The sequence below is a fragment of the Pristiophorus japonicus genome, chromosome 5 (genome assembly GCF_044704955.1).
Source record: "Pristiophorus japonicus isolate sPriJap1 chromosome 5, sPriJap1.hap1, whole genome shotgun sequence".
Taxonomy (NCBI): Eukaryota; Metazoa; Chordata; class Chondrichthyes; family Pristiophoridae; genus Pristiophorus; species Pristiophorus japonicus.
Genome location: NC_091981.1, coordinates 79,582,039 through 79,600,237, shown reverse-complemented (window position 1 = coordinate 79,600,237; position 18,199 = coordinate 79,582,039). Strand labels below are relative to the sequence as shown.

Below are 18,199 nucleotides of genomic sequence, written 5' to 3'. Positions count from 1 at the left end.
CGCAGCATCTCCGCTCTGCATGCATCTGGGAACTTACATAGGCTCGCCAGTCGCCGGAGGTCTGCCACGAAGTCTGGAACGCTTTGCCCTTCTCGCCGCCGGTGCGTGTAAAACCGGTGTCTCGCCATGTGCATGCTGCTCGCCAGTTTAGTGTTCCCCGATCAACTTACTGAGCTCTTCAAAAGTTTTGTCCACCTGCTTCTCTGGCGCTAGAAGGTCCTTCATCAGGGAGTACGTCCTGGATCCACAAACCGTCAGGAGATGAGCCCTGCATTTGTCGGCCGAATCCTTCCCACTCTTTCCTTGGTGACGAAACTTTGCTGTAGTCTCTCAATAAAATCATCCCAATCATCACCAACACAGTACCGCTCATCTGTGCTGTTAATGGCCATGCTCGCGTGATTTAAATCCCAGTTTCTCGTTGCCAATAATAGGTCCTTACTACACAGTATAAATGCACACAAGGCCCATACTTGAGAGAAGGTCCCTCTGTGACCAGTAACTTTTATTAGCCAGCACTGAAGTGATGAAGGTGGGTGGAGCTTCCCCTTTTATACCTGAAAGTCCAGGTTAGGAGTGTCTCCCACAAGTTCACCACCGAGTGGTCAATGTTCTCACGGTGTACAACTTAGGTCAGTTTATACATGGATTACAATGACAGTTGAATACATGACATGAGTGATGCAGACTGTCAGAAGGCTGTGTTTCCGCAAAGAAGTTGTAAGTGAGATCTGTGAGTTGGTCAAAGCAGACCAGCAACCTAGAAGCAGCAGGAGGACTGCTTTGTCAGTTGAAGTGAAGGTTACAGCTGCACTTTCATTCTATGCCTCCGGATTGTTTCAAGCTACAACTGGGGATGTGTGCGCCATCTCTCAACATGCAACACATGTCTGCATTCGCCAGGTCACGGTTGCACTGTACGCGCATAGGAATGACTTCATAAAGTTCCCCATGACCACCCAAGCAATCCATGACAGGGCTGTGGGCTTCTCCAGGATTACTGGCTTCCCAAAGGCTGCATTGATTCTACTCACATCACCTTGCGAGCACCTTTGAACGATTCTGAGATGTACAGGAACAGAAAAGGCTTCCACTCCATTAATTTGCAGCTCATGTGTGATGACATGCATCATGTAATATCAGTCGATGCAAGATACCCTGGCAGCACCCATGACGCGTTCATCCCATGCGACAGTGTTATATCTGCCATGTTTCAGCAGCAGCCAGAAGGGCAGAGCTGGCTACTGGGAGACAAAGGGTACGCCCTCGCCACCTGGCTCATGACACCCCTACGTGTAACCCGGACGGAAGCTGACCGTCAATACAACATGTCGCACATTGCGACACGCAGCATCACTGAGAGGACCGTTGGCATATTGAAACAGCGTTTCCGATGCCTGGACCATTCCAGAGGCCACTTGCTGTACTCCCCTGAGATTGTCGGTCAGTTCACTGTTGTGTGCTGCATGCTGCATAACTTAGCCATCATGAGGCAGCAGCAGCTGGTAGTGGAAGACCCACCTGCGGTGAGAGTGGTTGATGATAATGATGTGGGAGATGCAGATGACGAGCAGGAGGAGGAGGAGGAGGACGATGAGGATGAGGAAGCCATGCAAGTGCCTGAGTCCGGAGCACGACTGCGGAGGAGGGCGGGCCATCGTGCCCCTTTAACGTTTGCTCGAGCCTTGCACCAGCAGCTCATCCGTGAATGCTTTACTGATGCCTGAGGGCTCAGCGACAACTATTCCACACGGACATGTTTATTGTTTGGAGCTGTTCCGTAATGTTGTGTTGTGTTAATGGAACATGATTCAGTTTTAATGTAAAATATATTTTATTCAAATGTTTACAATGTACTTAACTTAAATAAAATTATTCTTGTATCAAGCTTTACTTTAATATCACTCTTTAAGATCACTTAAACACTTTAAGATCACTTATAAACTTGTAAATTTACATAACTTACAAAAAACTTTTAATTTGAGAACAGTTACAACAGTAACAATAATAACAATAACAACAACAGCAGCAAAGAAATGCTGCACCCATCCCTCAACCCCTTATTCTAAGACCACCCGCTGCACTTGGCCATGGACACTCCACTACCCCTGCCCGCAGCGTTTCTGGGCTTGATACCAAGCTTATTCTTTCTAACATCTCAGGTACTGCGCACCTCTTGAGGGTGGGGGGGGTTCGTCTTCAGGTGGCAAGTTGGAGGGCCCGATTTTGGGCTCTTCAGAGACTGGTGTGGGGATTGGAGTGGGAGTGTCAGTTGATTCTATCAATGGACGTGAAGCCTGGGCGTGTTCCCTTATTGCAGCAGCTAACTCCAAAATGCCACCCCTCATGCTTCCTGACAGTGTCTCAATGACCTGCAACATTCCCACCCTCATGGTCAGCGACCTGGTTTGCACTACCTCTGACATTCCCTCCCTCATGGCCACTATTCCCTCATTGATGGTCCTGAATATCGTTCCCATTTCTCGTGTCATTGCTGTTACTTCTCTCGACAATCCCGCTACCTCATCATTCACCCCACTGATGGCATCCAGGAGCGATCGGGTAAGGTCAATGCTCTCCGCACTCAATGACATCATCTGAACCACATCTGTTAGATCCTGCACCTCAGGTTGAGCTCTCCTTCCCCTCCTCCCCATGGGTGTGGCTCGCACCCCAACACTGGGACCCGCAGCCTGGGACAGTGGGGCCCTGGGTGTGCCTCGCTGCACCACATCACTGGGACCCACCACCTCGGAAGGTGTGAAACCATGGAATGTCCCGCCAACACTCAAACCACTAGTCATGGAAGGGGCTGTCACCTCCATGTGCGGCACCTCTTCAAAGACAGTACAACAGTGGGAGCTTCATCCAGCTCCATCCCCTCCCCCTCCCCCTCACCCCCATATTCTGGAGGGTTGGATTGGAAGATGTTCTCCTCTTCAGGTTCACCCTCATTTGAATCTTCTTCTGCATTGTCAGTGTTGGCCTCAAGTTCTGTAAAAGTTAACAGAACAGTCAAATGATTTGCAGCAGAGGAGGGGCAGGATGGGTGGCATGAATAGGCTCACATATTGCAGGCCAGGCAGCAGGCTGATTTGAAGGACCACGATGAATTTGCAGGACTTACCCTCTCCCTCGAGTGTGGACCCAGCTTGTGCAGTACTGATTGCTTTTTTCCACGCAGGACCCATGAAAGAAGCAACCCTCTCTTCTAAGGGTGTCAGTGGGTGCAGATTTGCTAGGCCTCCTCCTTTTCGAGTTCTTTCCCTTTTATTATGTGCCACATTCCTCTGCAAAGATGAAAATGCAACTTTTTAGAGAGTGTGTCTTTCTGCTGGGTGGGACATATACAGCTGGTCACATTTACAATTGCAATTGCAATTCCATTGAATAAATGGAAATATTATTTACACTAACTACTTGACCAAGATCCTGCCACTTTTTACACTGGCCTCCAGATCTCGTGGTGATCACCACTGCGCAGTAATCTTCTGCAACTTGGTTCCAGCGTTTCTTCATTTCTTTGGGTGGAACTTTTATGTGACCTCTGCTGGTGTCCAGCTCCTGTCATCTGTTCTCAATCACAGTAACTAATGCCTCCACTTCTTCCTGTAAGAAATTCTTGGTCCTTGCACTGCATTGCATCTTGTATTGCTGCAGCTGGAATTTTTCCAATGCTCTCACACAGCACTCAATGTTCTCACACACGCAATTGGCTCTTTAAAAATGGCCAATTGCCAAATCCGAGCTGTACTGAGCATGTACGTCCATTGGAATGCGTCAAAAATGTAACTTTTTTTTCTGCGCTTGCGCAGAAGGTGCGGCTTTGTTTTTCGGCGCAGACAGCAGGATCCACCCCGAGGTGACTGGACACGCTGCGCGGCGCCAAATTCGAATTATACCTTGGGGAAACTTTGGCAAAATATTTCTGGAGCATTTATGGCCTAGAAAAACAGGCGTAACTCTGGCAATACTCCAGAAAACGGGCTTGGGGAAAATTGAGCCTGTTAAGTCTAAGCCTCGGCCATTCAGTAAAAAATTTAATGAAGGCACAAAAACACAAAAATATTCAGTTGATACATTTAATCATTTTATTGTGAAATCTATTTTTGTTAATTATATTTTGTTTAACCCCTTATTTTAGACAGTAGAAATTTCAGTAATTGAGAAGAAAATGGCAGATGAAAAAAAATCAGAAAGCATTTTGAGCGATTTATCGGTCCTGGTTGCCAAAGTGATAGGTTTACAAAGTCAAAATCAATTATAACTATGGACATAGGAATCTATAATGAGAAAAAGTTGACAGAAAAGTGTGACAAAATTGTGAGAACAGGAAATCAACTTGTGAAAGAAGTGCACACAGATATAAGGTTTTTTAATAAGATATAGATAGATTTACAGTACTTGCATTGATGTTTTCTTTTAACTATAGTTAATCAAAATATCTAATTTAGCTCCGAATCTAAAGAGGCTGAACACAAGAGGGCAATGTAACACAAGCATAAACTATTTATTATTTATTTTACTTCACAATCAGTGCTGAATTTGTTTATAAGAACATGGAAAATAAGCAATAGGAACAGGAGTAGGCCATACGGCCCCTCGAGCCTGCTCCGCCATTTAATATGATCATGGACTCAGCTCCACTTCCCCGCCCGCTCCCCATAACCCCTTATCCCCTTATCGTTTAAGAAACTGTTTATTTCTGTCTTAAATTTACTCAATGTCCCAGCTTCCACTGCTCTCTGAGGCAACGAATTCCACAGATGTACAACCCTCTGAGAGAAGAAATTTCTCCTCATCTCAGTTTTAAAAGGGCGGCCCCTTATTTTAAGATCATGCCCTCTAGTTCTAGTCTCCCCCATCAGTGGAAACATCCTCTCTGCATCCACTTGTCAAAACCCCTCATAATCTTATACATTTCAATAAGATCACCTCTCATTCTTCTGAATTTCAATGAGTAGAGGCCCAACCTACTCAACCTTTCCTCATAAGTCAACCCCCTCATTTTCGGAATCAACCTAGTGAACCTTCTCTGAATTTCCTCCAAAGCAAGTACATCCTTTTGTAAATATGGAAACTAAAACTGCACGCAGTATTCCAGGTGTGGCCTCACCAATACCCTGTACAACTGTAGCAAGACTTCCCTGCTTTTATACTCGATCCCCTTGGCAATAAAGGCCAAGATTCCATTGGTCTTCCTGATCACTTGCTGTACCTGCATACTATCCTTTTGTGTTTCATGCACAAGTACCCTCAGGTCCCGCTGCACTGTAGCACTTTGCAATCTTTCTCCATTTAAATAATAACTTACTCTTTGATTTTTTCTGCCAAAGTGCATGACCTCACACTTCCCAACATTATACTCCATCTGCCAAATTTTTGCCCACTCACTTAGCCTGTCTATGTCCTTTTGCAGATTTTTTGTGTCCTCCTCACACATTTCTTTTCCTCCCATCTTTGTATCATCATCAAACTTGGCTACGTTACACTCAGTCCCTTCTTCCAAGTCGTTAATATAGATTGTAAATAGTTGGGGGTCCCAGGTTTATCGTGAATCAGGAACATTTGGAATGATTTAATAAACAGTAATCCTGAGCAGAATTTAAACTATTTTATGTTTATGTGGAACTGAGTAAAGACTGTACCTTGTGCATCATATAAATGTATGTGTTTAATTTAAATGGATGCCTGAAAGCACATAGGTAATCATTTTTGTCACTTTTGCTTGCAATACTTCTTATACTCCATATGACTTGGCTCAAACTTTTCATTGCCTGCTAAAATTCTATTTTTAGGATGGAAATACTCCCATGCTAAATTATTTATCGTCTTCCATCTCATGTTACACCAGTTTTCTCACCCCACAGTACACCTCCACAACAACCCTCGCCCCACTACCAACATCTCACCCCCTACCCACCCCCACACCCCGCTGCACCAAACTTTCTTAAAAACTGTTTGAAACAGATTCATGGTAAAGTATTGTGGCGGTGGATGCCTTCCTTCAACTGTTCTGGCCATAGTTTAATGTTCTTTTCATGATCCATCAACAATTGAGTAAAATAATCTTTGCCAGGAAATTCCATTGACCAGAGCTCCAGCTGTCGTAATAAGGCAAAGAATGTGAGGCATAGAATTATTATTAGCTATGTTAACACTTAGAATTCCAAAATGATGCAAGTGCCAGAGGAAATAGTTCTGTTGAAATTCATTTTTATGCTCTTTAGACAATTTACAAGGAGATAATCAATTCAAAACGATCAGATGGCATTTATTAAACCCCAATCCTTAATGTAAATAGAATTATAGATTTATAGAATAGTACAGCATGGAATAAGGCCATTTGCCCCATTAAGTCTGCCCTGGATCTTTCGAAGAGCGATCCAGTTAGTCCCACTCCCCCATTCTTTCCTCATACCCCTGCGATTTTTTTCTACATAAAGTGTTTATTCAATTCCCTTTTGAAAGCTAATATTGAAACTGTTTCCATCACATTATCAGGCAGTGAATTCCAAATCCTAACCACTCATTGTGCAAAGAAACTTTTCCTCATATGGCCACTGGTTCTTTGACAATCGCCTTTTGATTATCGATCCTTCCACCAATTTCTCTTTACTTTGTCTATCTAAACCCTTCACGTTGTAAACACCTCTATCAAATCTCCTCTTGGCCGTCTCTGCTTGAAAGGAACAGCCCTAGCTTTTCCAGTCTACCCAAGTTACTGTAATCCCTCATCCCTTATACCGTTCTAGTAAATCTCTTCTGTATCCGATCGAAAGCCTTCACTTCCTTCCTAAAGTGTGGTAACCATAATCAAGGTCACCAATGCACTCAATTTCTATGCCAATGGATCCTTCCAATATGCAGCAGGAGACATTTCCAACATCTCCCAGTTTCCATTCATTGCTGCATCCGTGAGGTCACAGATGCTTTCTACAGAAGGAGAAGGGACTACATTTCCTTCCCCATCACCAGCTAGCAGCAGCATGAGCGTACATGTGGATTTGCCAGGATAGCGGACTTTCCCATGGTGCAAGGCACCATTGACTGCACCCACATAGCTTTGCGGGCACCACATAACAATCCTAAGGTATTCCGTAACCACAAAGGTTACCACTCACCTAATGTTACAGTTGGTGTGCAACCCCACATGCCGAATCCTCACCATCAACGCCTGCTATCCTGGCAGTCGCCAGGATGCATTCATCCTGTGCCACCACATCAAGCTCACGGCTGGCTGCTCAGAGACAAGGGCTATTCACTCTCCACCTGGCCCATGACTCCCCTCCACAACCCCAACACCCCTGCCCAGCACTCATATAATCAGAGCCATGCTGCCACCTGGAACATCATTGAGCAGACCATCGGAGTGTTGAAGCAATGCATCCGTTGCCTTGACCGCTCGGGAGAAGTCCTCCAGTACCCGGCTGAGTGGGTGCCCCTTTTTGTCGTTGTCTGCTGCATGACTTGCCCATCATGAGGGCTCAGCCATTGCCACCAGGCATAGCTCCACCACCTCAGGAGGAGGAGGAGGACGAGGAGGAGAATGAGGAGTAGGATGAGGACGAGAGAACATAGAAACATAGAAAATAGGTGCAGGAGTAGGCCATTTGGCCCTTCGAGCCTGCACCACCATTCATAGAAACATAGAAAATAGGTGCAGGAGCAGGCCATTCAGCCCTTCTAGCCTGCACCGCCATTCAATGAGTTCATGGCTGAACATGAAACTTCAGTACCCCCTTCCTGCTTTCTCGCCATAATCCTTGATCCCCCGAGTAGTAAGGACTTCATCTAACTCCCTTTTGAATATATTTAGTGAATTGGCCTCAACTACTTTCTGTGGTAGAGAATTCCACAGGTTCACCACTCTCTGGGTGAAGAAGTTTCTCCTCATCTCGGTCCTAAATGGCTTACCCCTTATCCTTAGACTGTGACCTCTGGTTCTGGACTTCCCCAACATTGGGAACATTCTTCCTGCATCTAACCTGTCTAAACCCGTCAGAATTTTAAACGTTTCTATGAGGTCCCCTCTCATTCTTCTGAACTCCAGTGAATACAAGCCCAGTTGATCCAGTCTTTCTTGATAGGTCAGTCCCGCCATCCCGGGAATCAGTCTGGTGAATCTTCGCTGCACTCCCTCAATATGATCATGGCTGATCATGCAACTTTAGTACCTCATTCCTGCTTTCTCTCCATACCCTTTGATCCCTTTAGCCGTAAGGGTCACATCTAACTCCCTTTTGAATATATCTAACGAACTGACTTCAACAACTTTCTGTGGTAGAGAATTCCACAGGTTCACAATTCTCTGAGTGAAGAAGTTTCTCCTCATCTCGGTCCTAAATGGCTTACCCCGTATCCTGAGACTGTGATCACTGGTTCTGGACTTCCCCAACATCGGGAACATTTTTCCTGCATCTAACCAGTCCAATCCCGTCAGAATTTTATATTTTTCTATGAGATCACCTCTGATTCTTCTAAATTCTAGTGAATATAAGCCTAGTCAATCCAATCTTTCATCATATGTCTGTCCTGCCATCCTGGGAATCAGTCTGGTGAACCTTTGCTGCACTCTCTCAATAGCAAGAATGTCCTTCCTCAGATTAGGAGACCAAAACTGTACACAATATTCAAGGTGTGGCCTCACCAAGGCCCTGTACAACTGCAGTAAGACTTCCCTGCTCCTATATTCAAATCCTCTCGCTATGAAGGCCAACATGCCATTTGTCTTCTTCACCGCCTGCTGTACCTGCATGCCAACTTTCAATGACTGATGTACCATGATACCCAGGTCTCGTTGCACCTCCCCTTTTCCTAATCTGTCAACATTCAGATAATATTCTGCCTTCCTGTTTTGTCACCAAAGTGGATAACCTCACATTTATCTACATTATACTGTATCTACCATGCATTTGCCCACTCACCTAACCTGACAAGTCACCCTGCAGCCTCTTAACATCCTCCTCACAGCTCACACTGCCACCTAGCTTAGTGTATCTGCAAACTTGGAGATATTAAATTCAATTCCTTCATCTAAATCATTAATGTATATTGTAAAGAGCTGGGGTCCCAACACTGAACCTTGTGGTAACCCACTAGTCACTGCCTGCCATTCTGAAAAGGACCCGTTTATTCCGACTCTTTGCTTCCTGTCTGCCAACTAGTTCTCTATCCACATCAATACATTACCCCCAATACCATGTGCTTTAATTTTGCACAATAATTTCTTGTGTGGGACCTTGTCAAAAGCCTTTGGAAAGTCCAAATACACCACAATGCACTGGTTCTTCCTTGTCCACTCAACTAGTTACATTCTCAAAAAATTCCAGAAGATTTTTCAAGCATGATTTACCTTTCATAAATCCATGCTGACTTGGACCTGTCACTGCTTTCCAAATGCGCTGCTATTACATCTTTAATAATTGATTCCAACATTTTCCCCATTCCCGATGTCAGGCTAACCGGTCTATAATTCCCTGTTTTCTCTCCCTCCTTTTTTAAAAAGTCGAGTTACATTAGCTACCCTCCAATCCATAGGAACTGATCCAGAGTCTATAGAATGTTGGAAAATGACCACCAATGCATCCACTATTTCTAGGGTCACTTCCTTAATTACTCTGGGACGCAGACTATCAGGCCCTGGGGATTTATCGGCCTTCAATCCTATCAATTTCCCTAACACAATTTCCTGACTAATAAGGATTTCCTTCAGTTTCTCCTTCTCGCTAGACCCTCGGTCCCCTAGTATTTCCGGAAGATTATTTGTGTCTTCCTTCGTGAAGACAGAACCAAAGTATTTGTTCAATTGGTCTGCCATTTCTTTGTTCTCCATTATAAATTCACCTGAATCCGAGTGCAAGGAACCTACGTTTGTCTTCACTAATCTTTTTCTCTTCACATATTTATGGAAGCTTTTGCAGTCAGTTTTTATGTTCCCTGAAAGCTTACTCTCATACTCTATTTTCCCCCTCCTAATTAAACTCTTTGTCCTCCTCTGCTGAATTCTAAATTTCTCCCAGTCCTCAGGTTTGCTGCTTTTTATGACCAATTTATATTCATCTTCCTTGGATTTAACACGATCCCTAATTTCCCTTGTTTGCCACGGTTGATCCACCTTTCCCGTTTTATTTTTATACCAGACAGGGATGTACAATTGTTGAAGTTCATCCATGTGATCTTTAAATATTTGCCATTGCCTATCCACCGTCAACCCTTTAAGTATCATTCGCCAGTCTATCCTCGCCAATTCACTTCTCATACCATCGAAGTGACCTTTCTTTAAGTTCAGGACCCTAGTCTCTGAATTAACTGTGTCACTCTCCATCTTAAATGAAGAATTCTACCATATTATGGTCACTCTTCCCCAAGGGGCCTCGCACAACAAGATTGATAATTAATCCTCTCTCATTACACAACACCCAGTCTAGGATGGCCAGATCTAATTGGTTCCTCGACATATTGGTGTAGAAAACCATCCCTTAACACTCCAGAAAATCCTCCTCCACCGTATTGCTACCAGTTTGGTTAGCCCAATTTATACGTAGATTAAAGTCACCCATTATAACTGCTGTACCTTTATTGCACGCATCCCTAATTTCCTGTTTGATGCCATCCCCAACCACACTACTCGTCTGTACACAACTCCCACTAGCATTTTCTGCCCTTTTGTGTTCCACAGCTTTACCCATACAGATTCCACATCATCCAAGCTAATGTCCTTCCTTACTATTGCGTTAATCTCCTCTTTAACCAGCAACACTACCCCACCTTCTTTTCCTTTCTATCTATCCTTCCTGAATATTGAATACCCCTGGATGTTGAGTTCCCAGCCTTGGTCACTCTGGAGCCATGTCTCCGTAATCCCAATTACATCATATCCGTTAACAGCTATCTGCGCAGTTAATTCATCCACCTTATTACGAATGTTCCTTGCATTGAGGCACAGGCTTGTTTTTTTAACACACTTTGTCCTTTTAGAATTATGTTGTAATGTGGCCCTTTTTGATTTTTGCCTTTGATTTCTCTGCCCTCCACTTTTCCTTATCTCCTTTCTACCTTTTGCTTCTGCCCCCATTTTACTTCCCCTTGTCTCCCTGCATAGATTCCCATCCCCCTGCCATATTAGTTTAAACCCTCCCTAACAGCACTAGCAAACACTAGCAGACCGCCGGTTTGTACTGGTCCCACCTCCCCCAGAACCGGTTCCAATGTCCCAGGAATTTGAATCCCTCCCTCTTGCACCATTCCTCAAGCCACGTATTCATCTTAATTATCCTGCTATTTCTACTCTGACTAGCACGTGGCACTGGTAGCAATCCTCAGATTACTATCTTTGAGGTCCTACCTTTTAATTTAACTCCTAGCTCCCTAAATTCAGCTTGTAGGACCTCATCCCATTTTTTACCTATATCATTGGTACCTATATGCACCATGACAATTGGCTGTTCACCCTCCCCCTCCAGAATGGCCTGCAGCCGTTCCGAGACATCCTTGACCCTTGCACCAGGGAGGCAACATACCATCCTGGAGTCTCGATTGTGGCCGCAGAAATGCCTATCTATTCCCCTTACAATTGAATCCCCTACCACTATAGCTCTCCCACTCTTCTTCCTGCCCTCCTGTGCAGCAGAGCCACCCATGAACTTAGCTGCTGCTGCCATCCCCTGATGAGCCATCTCCCCCAACAGTACCCAAAACGGTATATCTGTTTTGGAGGGAGATGACCGCAGGAGACCCCTGCACTATCTTCCTTGCACTGCTCTTCCTGCTGGTCACCCATTCCCTATCTGCTTGTGTAAACTTTACCTGCGGTGTGACAAACTCACTAAACGTGCTATTCACGACATCTTCAGCATTGCGATGCTCCAGAGTGAATTCATGCACAGCTCCAGTACCACAATGCAGTCTGACAGGAGCTGCAGCTGGACACACTTCCTGCACACATAGTAGTCATGAAGCATCCCTGATTTTCCACATAGCACAGGAGGAGCATGACATGGGTCTGGGCTCTTCTGCCATGACTTAACCATTAAATTAACTTAATTTGGCAACAATGCCAAAGATTACCTACTGATAAGAAAAGAAAAAGAAAAAGAAGACGATTAAATACTCACCAATCCATCAGCCAATCACTTACCCGCTTGGCTGTGACGTCAAACTTCAATTTCTTTTTACTTCTTTGTTTACCATCTGCCCCTGCATCAGCTGGCCTCCTCCGACGGCCATGCCCTTTTATGGGTCTCCCGAACTGCCGCTCCCTCTCCTGGAAGAGAAAGAGGAACAGCAGCAGCAATAGCAGTGTCAGAAGAGGCAGGCACTCAATCGGCCTTCTGCAAGGATGGTATGCAAGCACGGTTCGGTTCCAGGCTATTTCCCAGTTGGTCTGTATGTTCCCATCATTACATCAATTTCCCACTCCATAGCAGAGCCGCAAAAAACTGAAATGAGAAACAGCACCAAATATACAGCATTCCAATAAAATTTTTTATCATAAAACATGAACCACATATAGATACATTTGGAAGGTCGAGAATCCGGAACCCTCGGGGCTGAGGCCATTCCGGATTTGGGCTTTTCCGGAATTTCGATCGTCTTTCTGACGTCACGAATCCGGAAACACCTGAGCCCAGTTCAGGTATTTCCAGAATTCGGAACGTCAGAAAGGGGAGTGGGGGTCCCGTCGAGGAGCTATTTGGGTCGCCGGCCCCGTCGATGAGGTCGTCGGGTGGGCACCACCACCAAGGAGGTGTTCGGGTGGGCCCCGCTGAGGTGGAGCTGTTCGGGCGGGCCCCGCCGTGGAGGAGGTGTTCGAGTGGGCCCCGCCGTGGAGGAGGTGTTCGAGTGGGCCCCGCCGTGGAGGAGCTGTTTGGGCGGGCCCCGCCGTGGAGGAGGTGTTCGAGTGGGCCCTGCCGAAGAGGAGCTGTTTGGGTGGGCCCCGCCGTGGAGGAGGTGTTCGAGTGGGCCCCGCTGAGGTGGAGCTGTTTGGGTGGGCCCCGCCGTGGAGGAGACGTTCATGTGGGCCCTGCCGAAGAGGAGCTGTTCGGGCGGGCCCCGCCGTGGAGGAGGTGTTCGAGTGGGCCCTGCCATGGAGGAGGTGTTCGAGTGGGCCCCACCATGGAGGAGGTGTTCGAGTGGGCCCTGCTGACGTGGAGCTGTTCGGGTGGGCCCCGCCGTGGAGGAGGTGTTCGAGTGGGCCCCGCTGAGGTGGAGCTGTTCGGGTGGGCCCCGCCGTGGAGGAGGTGTTCGAGTGAGCCCTTACGAAGAGGAGCTGTTTGGGTGGGCCCCGCCGTGGAGGAGGTGTTCGAGTGGGCCCCGCTGAGGTGGAGCTGTTCGGGTGGGCCCCGCCGTGGAGGAGGTGTTCGAGTGGGCACTGCCGAAGAGGAGCTGTTCGGGTGGGCCCCGCCGTGGAGGATGTGTTCGAGTGGGCCCTGCCGAAGAGGAGCTGTTTGGGTGGGCCCCGCCGTGGAGGAGGTGTTCGAGTGGGCCCTGCCGTGGAGGAGGTGTTCGAGTGGGCCCCGCCGTGGAGGAGGTGTTCGAGTGGGCCCCGCCATGGAGGAGGTGTTCGAGTGGGCCCCGCCGTGGAGGAGATGTTCGAATGGGCCCTGCCGAAGAGGAACTATTCAGGTGGGCCCCGCCATGGAGGAGGTGTTCATGTGGGCACTGCCGAAGAGGAGCTGTTTGGGTGGGCCCTGCCGAAGAGGAGCTGTTAAGGTGGGCCCCGCCGTGGAGGAGGTGTTCGGGTGGGCCCTGCCGAAGAGGAACTATTCAGGTGGGCCCCGCCGTGGAGGAGGTGTTCGGGTGGGCCCTGCCGAAGAGGAACTATTCAGGTGGGCCCTGCCGAAGAGGAGCTGTTCGGACGGGCCCCAAGTACAGGAGCAAAGATGTCTTACTACTTTTATACAGGGCCTTGGTGAGACCACACCTGGAGTATTGTGTGGAGTTTTGGTTTCCTTACTGTTAGCGTTAGCGTTCTCTCAGAAGAATCACTCAACACTCAGAGTCGGTTCCAACGCCTGGCGGCCTTTATTACGCTCAGCGGGGAGGAAAACTCAGGACCGTATCCAGGTTTCTCTCCACAGAACAAAGGGTTACATGCACCTTTATATGTTTCACAACAGTTACAAACAGTTTACTACAGCTACACAGCCCATCACAGCTGGACACAAGCCAATCACAACAATTATAGATTACATATAGGTTCTTTTAACCCAATAGAATTCCCCTAGTGTCTCGGGAACCATATGTTCGGTTATTGTCAGCTTGGGCTGATTGATGACTTTACTATAGGAGATAGGTTCTCTCCCTAGTTCTTTCATCTGGGAGAAATAATTGGTTTATAACCTTGTTTACAGGAGATGGTTTCCCTCTTATCTTTCTTCCTGGGGAATTAATTGGTTTATGGCCTTGTTCACAGGGGATGGTTTTCCTCTTATCTCTTTCTTCCTGCATCCAAGGCATTCCTATAGTGGGCCTCACAGGGTTATTGCTTGGTCATTGAACATTCAACAGTTCACAGCTTGACTACCTGATTTCCCATCATGCCTGGGCAGCCATTTTATGTGTGGCCACTTTAAACTTATATGCGTTTAGATATATCTAGCAGGTGCCTAATGCCTAGTGTTCTGGTATATTCTAAAGGTGCCTACCTCCTACAACAACTCCCCCTTTCGGTAAAGGGACTAGTCCTAGTCCCCTTTTAACCAACCATTCGACCTTTATTAGATTTTGTATACGGCCCGGTACTCCCTGCCTCAACGTGCTGGCCAGTCACGCGGTTTCAGGAGTCCCGGTTGCTTAAATCAAATTAACAAAGGCTAAATCCTCCTGCCCCCTTATAAAACAGGCTTGTTTAGTATCCGGGGAACGGTGATTTGTTCGTCTTCGTTGTGCGTGGTGTCTGCATGCCTGGCAGGCCATTACGCCCCATGTTATTGCTAAGATCAATTGTATCCCGACCAGTATATGTGAAATTATTCAAATCCATTGGTGGATGTTCACATTTATTCCCCAGTCCCAGACCTTTCTCCACCAACTCTGACTTTGTAAGTCTACCTCGGTATCTTCTTCCAGTACTTTGATTTTAGTTTGCAGTTGGTGGTAGAGCTTTACAGATTGACCCACCCTGAGCCTCAATTCTCGTAATACTTCGGTTAGATGTGGGATAAGGACCTGCTCTGGTTCGTCATAATCCTACAAATGATCATGGAGCTGATCGGTTACCTCAATAACTTCGGGTTTCCGGCGCCTAACCTGGGTAATATGCGCTTGCCCGATCGCGACAGGTCGTAGTGGTGTAAAGCAAAAGTTTGGCTGTGGTATAGGGCACTGCAGGTCATTATACTGGAATGAACGCTCTGTGGTAGAGACGCAGTATCTTCCCTTCCCTCCGTAGCCTGCCCTCGCGAAGTGCATGTGTGCGGGCACTATTTCTAGTACACACCCATCGGTTCGGTTAAACCCGCACTCGTCTAGCTCCCCTCGGCCCACCGGGTGAGGGCATACTGTGATCTCCCCCCTTTGCTTGCATTCTGCTAGGGAAATCCCGGTAAGTATGTTGTTTCGACGAACGGCAGAGGTGGTGGTCAGGTAGTAGCGTATGGAGACATTTTCCCGTATTATTCTGATATTCTCTCGTTGTTATAGGGAGAACGGCCCTGAGTCCGGCGTGGCTATAGGGATCATCAGGACTGTCCCTATCCCGGTAGTCCTACCCATCTGGCAATCTAGAATTGCTGGGTATACTCGGGTCAGTCCCTTCAGAGTACAATTATCCAGTGTCCCCCTTTTGTTAGCTAACTGAGCTAAATGTGAACTGTCTATCCAATCGGGTACCTCCCCGTGTTGGATCTGGTCGAGATTGTGGCGGATCTGTCCCACCATCCACAGACCATAAGCGTGACAGAGTTGCCCCTGTCTTTGCTTTCCTGTATCTTCTTTTTCTCTATCAATGAGGTGATTGATGGTTTTGGCGTGAGCTTCCAGGACTGAGATGCCATCCAACTGGATTTCGGCACCCTCCTTTCCTAGGTTGGCTTGGTCTTCCTGGTTTTGCTCCACCCTCTCCAATAACCCCTTCATCACCCCTCTAAGCTGTTCCAGCCTCTCATTTAACCCTTGTATGTCTATTGAGTTTACTACGGAGGTCCCTGTATTGAAACGGTAGCAATATCATTAATTAGTTCCCTCTTTATCCTGGGGGCTGACCCCTGTCCCCAGAATCTACTGGCACCCATTGCATCGGCAGCCTGCTGCATTACAACTTTACTTCATACATTGTACATTTTCCTTGACTGTTCGGTACAGTATTCCGGCATCTGGATGCCTGAAATATTGATCAGAACAGGCACAATTTCATGTTTAACATTATCATACAACAGTTCCCCTTCGTTGTACATTACAATCCCATTCTCTGGTCCCTTAGTAGTTATGGGACAAGGCAGTTCCTCGGGCAATGTAGTGGTTCTTATGGGGTGCGGTGTTGGAGGGGGTGAGAAACATACATACAATGATATTGCAGCCGCCCCCGCCTCCTCGTAATACCCACACAGCCCCATTCCCTTCTTGCGGATGACCGATTGCTGGGATTGTCCCGGAGGCGCTCAAATTATGCCGAAAGTACATTCATCGGGCCCTTTGACATCCCTCCGTTTAATGCATCTGCTCCTTATACCCGTGGAGCACTGTACACATACTCTTATTCTTATTAGGATTCTTATTAGGATTCACTTGTAACCATGCATTAAAATAAGTCCTATCCTTACTCCAGTCCTTGGCTGCTGGGATGCACATTCTGTCCGTTAAATTAAACAAGACTCCATAGTTCATGTAGTTGTTTATTTCCAGCATGCTCTGCTGTCCGTCGGTGTTGCCCAGGGTACGTGCATGTCGCAGGGCTATCCATATTACGAGTAGCGCCGTTCATATTCCCATTCCGGTAAGTATTATCTGTAATTTTAAACAGACGGCCTGGTCGTCACCAGGGGTTAAGTTTTTTGCTCTACGAGTGTCCCTGTCACCCTGCAAAATCAGAAGCACAAGGTTATAATCGAACCATTTCGAGCTGAATCTGTAGGGCGTGTGCCCATGTCTTTACCCACTTAAATATTACCCAAACTCCTATGACCAAGGCCAAAGCTATTCCTCCAAACATCGTTGTCTGCTTTACCGTTAGGTTGGGTTTGTGGACTACACCTACCCACCGTGGGGTACATTGGCTCTATTACCGTAGGTGATGGTGCTATGGCTGCGCACTGCACTATCTGTCTAGTCCCGTTATCTCTTCCAGCCTGTTTATCTTAGCTTTTAACACTTCAATTTGTTTTATTGAGTAGCTATTTCTTTATTGTATCAGGCAAGTATTATTACATAAGCTAGTTCTGTTTTTATTTTTGTTTCCTCTGTTAGACGAGTCTTTTTTTTTCTATTAAGAAATCCAAATTAATAATGTTCAGTATAAAACGGCTGTCAATGGAAAGGTTTAACTCCTTTCCAGGTTTGTAAGAAGACCTGATGTCATCACGTGACTTCTGAAAAAAAAAGTCTTTGTGCCTTCAAAACTGGCTTTGAAATTAGGAATCCGTTAAACAGCATAAATCATTAGAGTAAACTCCAATGTTTTCTTAACTTCTAATTCAAGTACTTGCCAAAGAATTTTTTTTAAAAATTGTTTTAAAACAAGACCACACATACAATAGCAATTTTGTTTACTGAAATTCAATTCTGTTTTTTTTTTATTTCTCTCTTTCTCCTCGTTATCTTCAAAACCCTCCTGCTTGTTTCGACTGTTCGGGACATTTTTGATAAACACTGTCCATTTTGGAAATCTTTTCAAACTGCATTGAAACTTTTTCATAATTTAAAATTCGAATCCATGTAGAGTGTTTTTTACCTATTCCAATTTTTTTTTTCCTTTTAATTAAACCAATATCTTTTTCACAGCAAACATCAACTAGTATTTAGTAAGTTATGTCTTTTTCCCTTTAGTCCGTTACATCTTTTTTTTCTTGCTTCAAATTAGGTTTTGTATTTTACACTGAGGGTTCGTAACTCCATAAAGTTGTTAATTTAAAATAATTTGTTTACTTTCAAAGTGGCGTCTTTATCTTTTTCTTTTTTTTTCATAACTGGAATGGAGTCCAGCTTTGAGAGTTTGAGGGCTGCCTTTCGTTATCTCAAAATGCTCCAGTTTCAAAGTCGT

At 46.0% G+C, this 18,199-nt stretch overlaps 1 protein-coding gene across 1 annotated transcript in view; it reads left to right on the top strand.

The window, feature by feature from the left end:
- The window catches only part of LOC139264384 (inactive ubiquitin thioesterase OTULINL-like), a 155,989-nt gene extending 139,115 nt beyond the window's left edge, over positions 1-16,874 (top strand). Inside the window, exon 10 of the transcript XR_011593337.1 lies at positions 16,846-16,874. The gene's annotated coding sequence lies outside the window, so the exon portion shown is untranslated. The remainder of the gene's footprint in view (positions 1-16,845) is intronic.
- Positions 16,875-18,199: the final 1,325 nt, after the last annotated feature.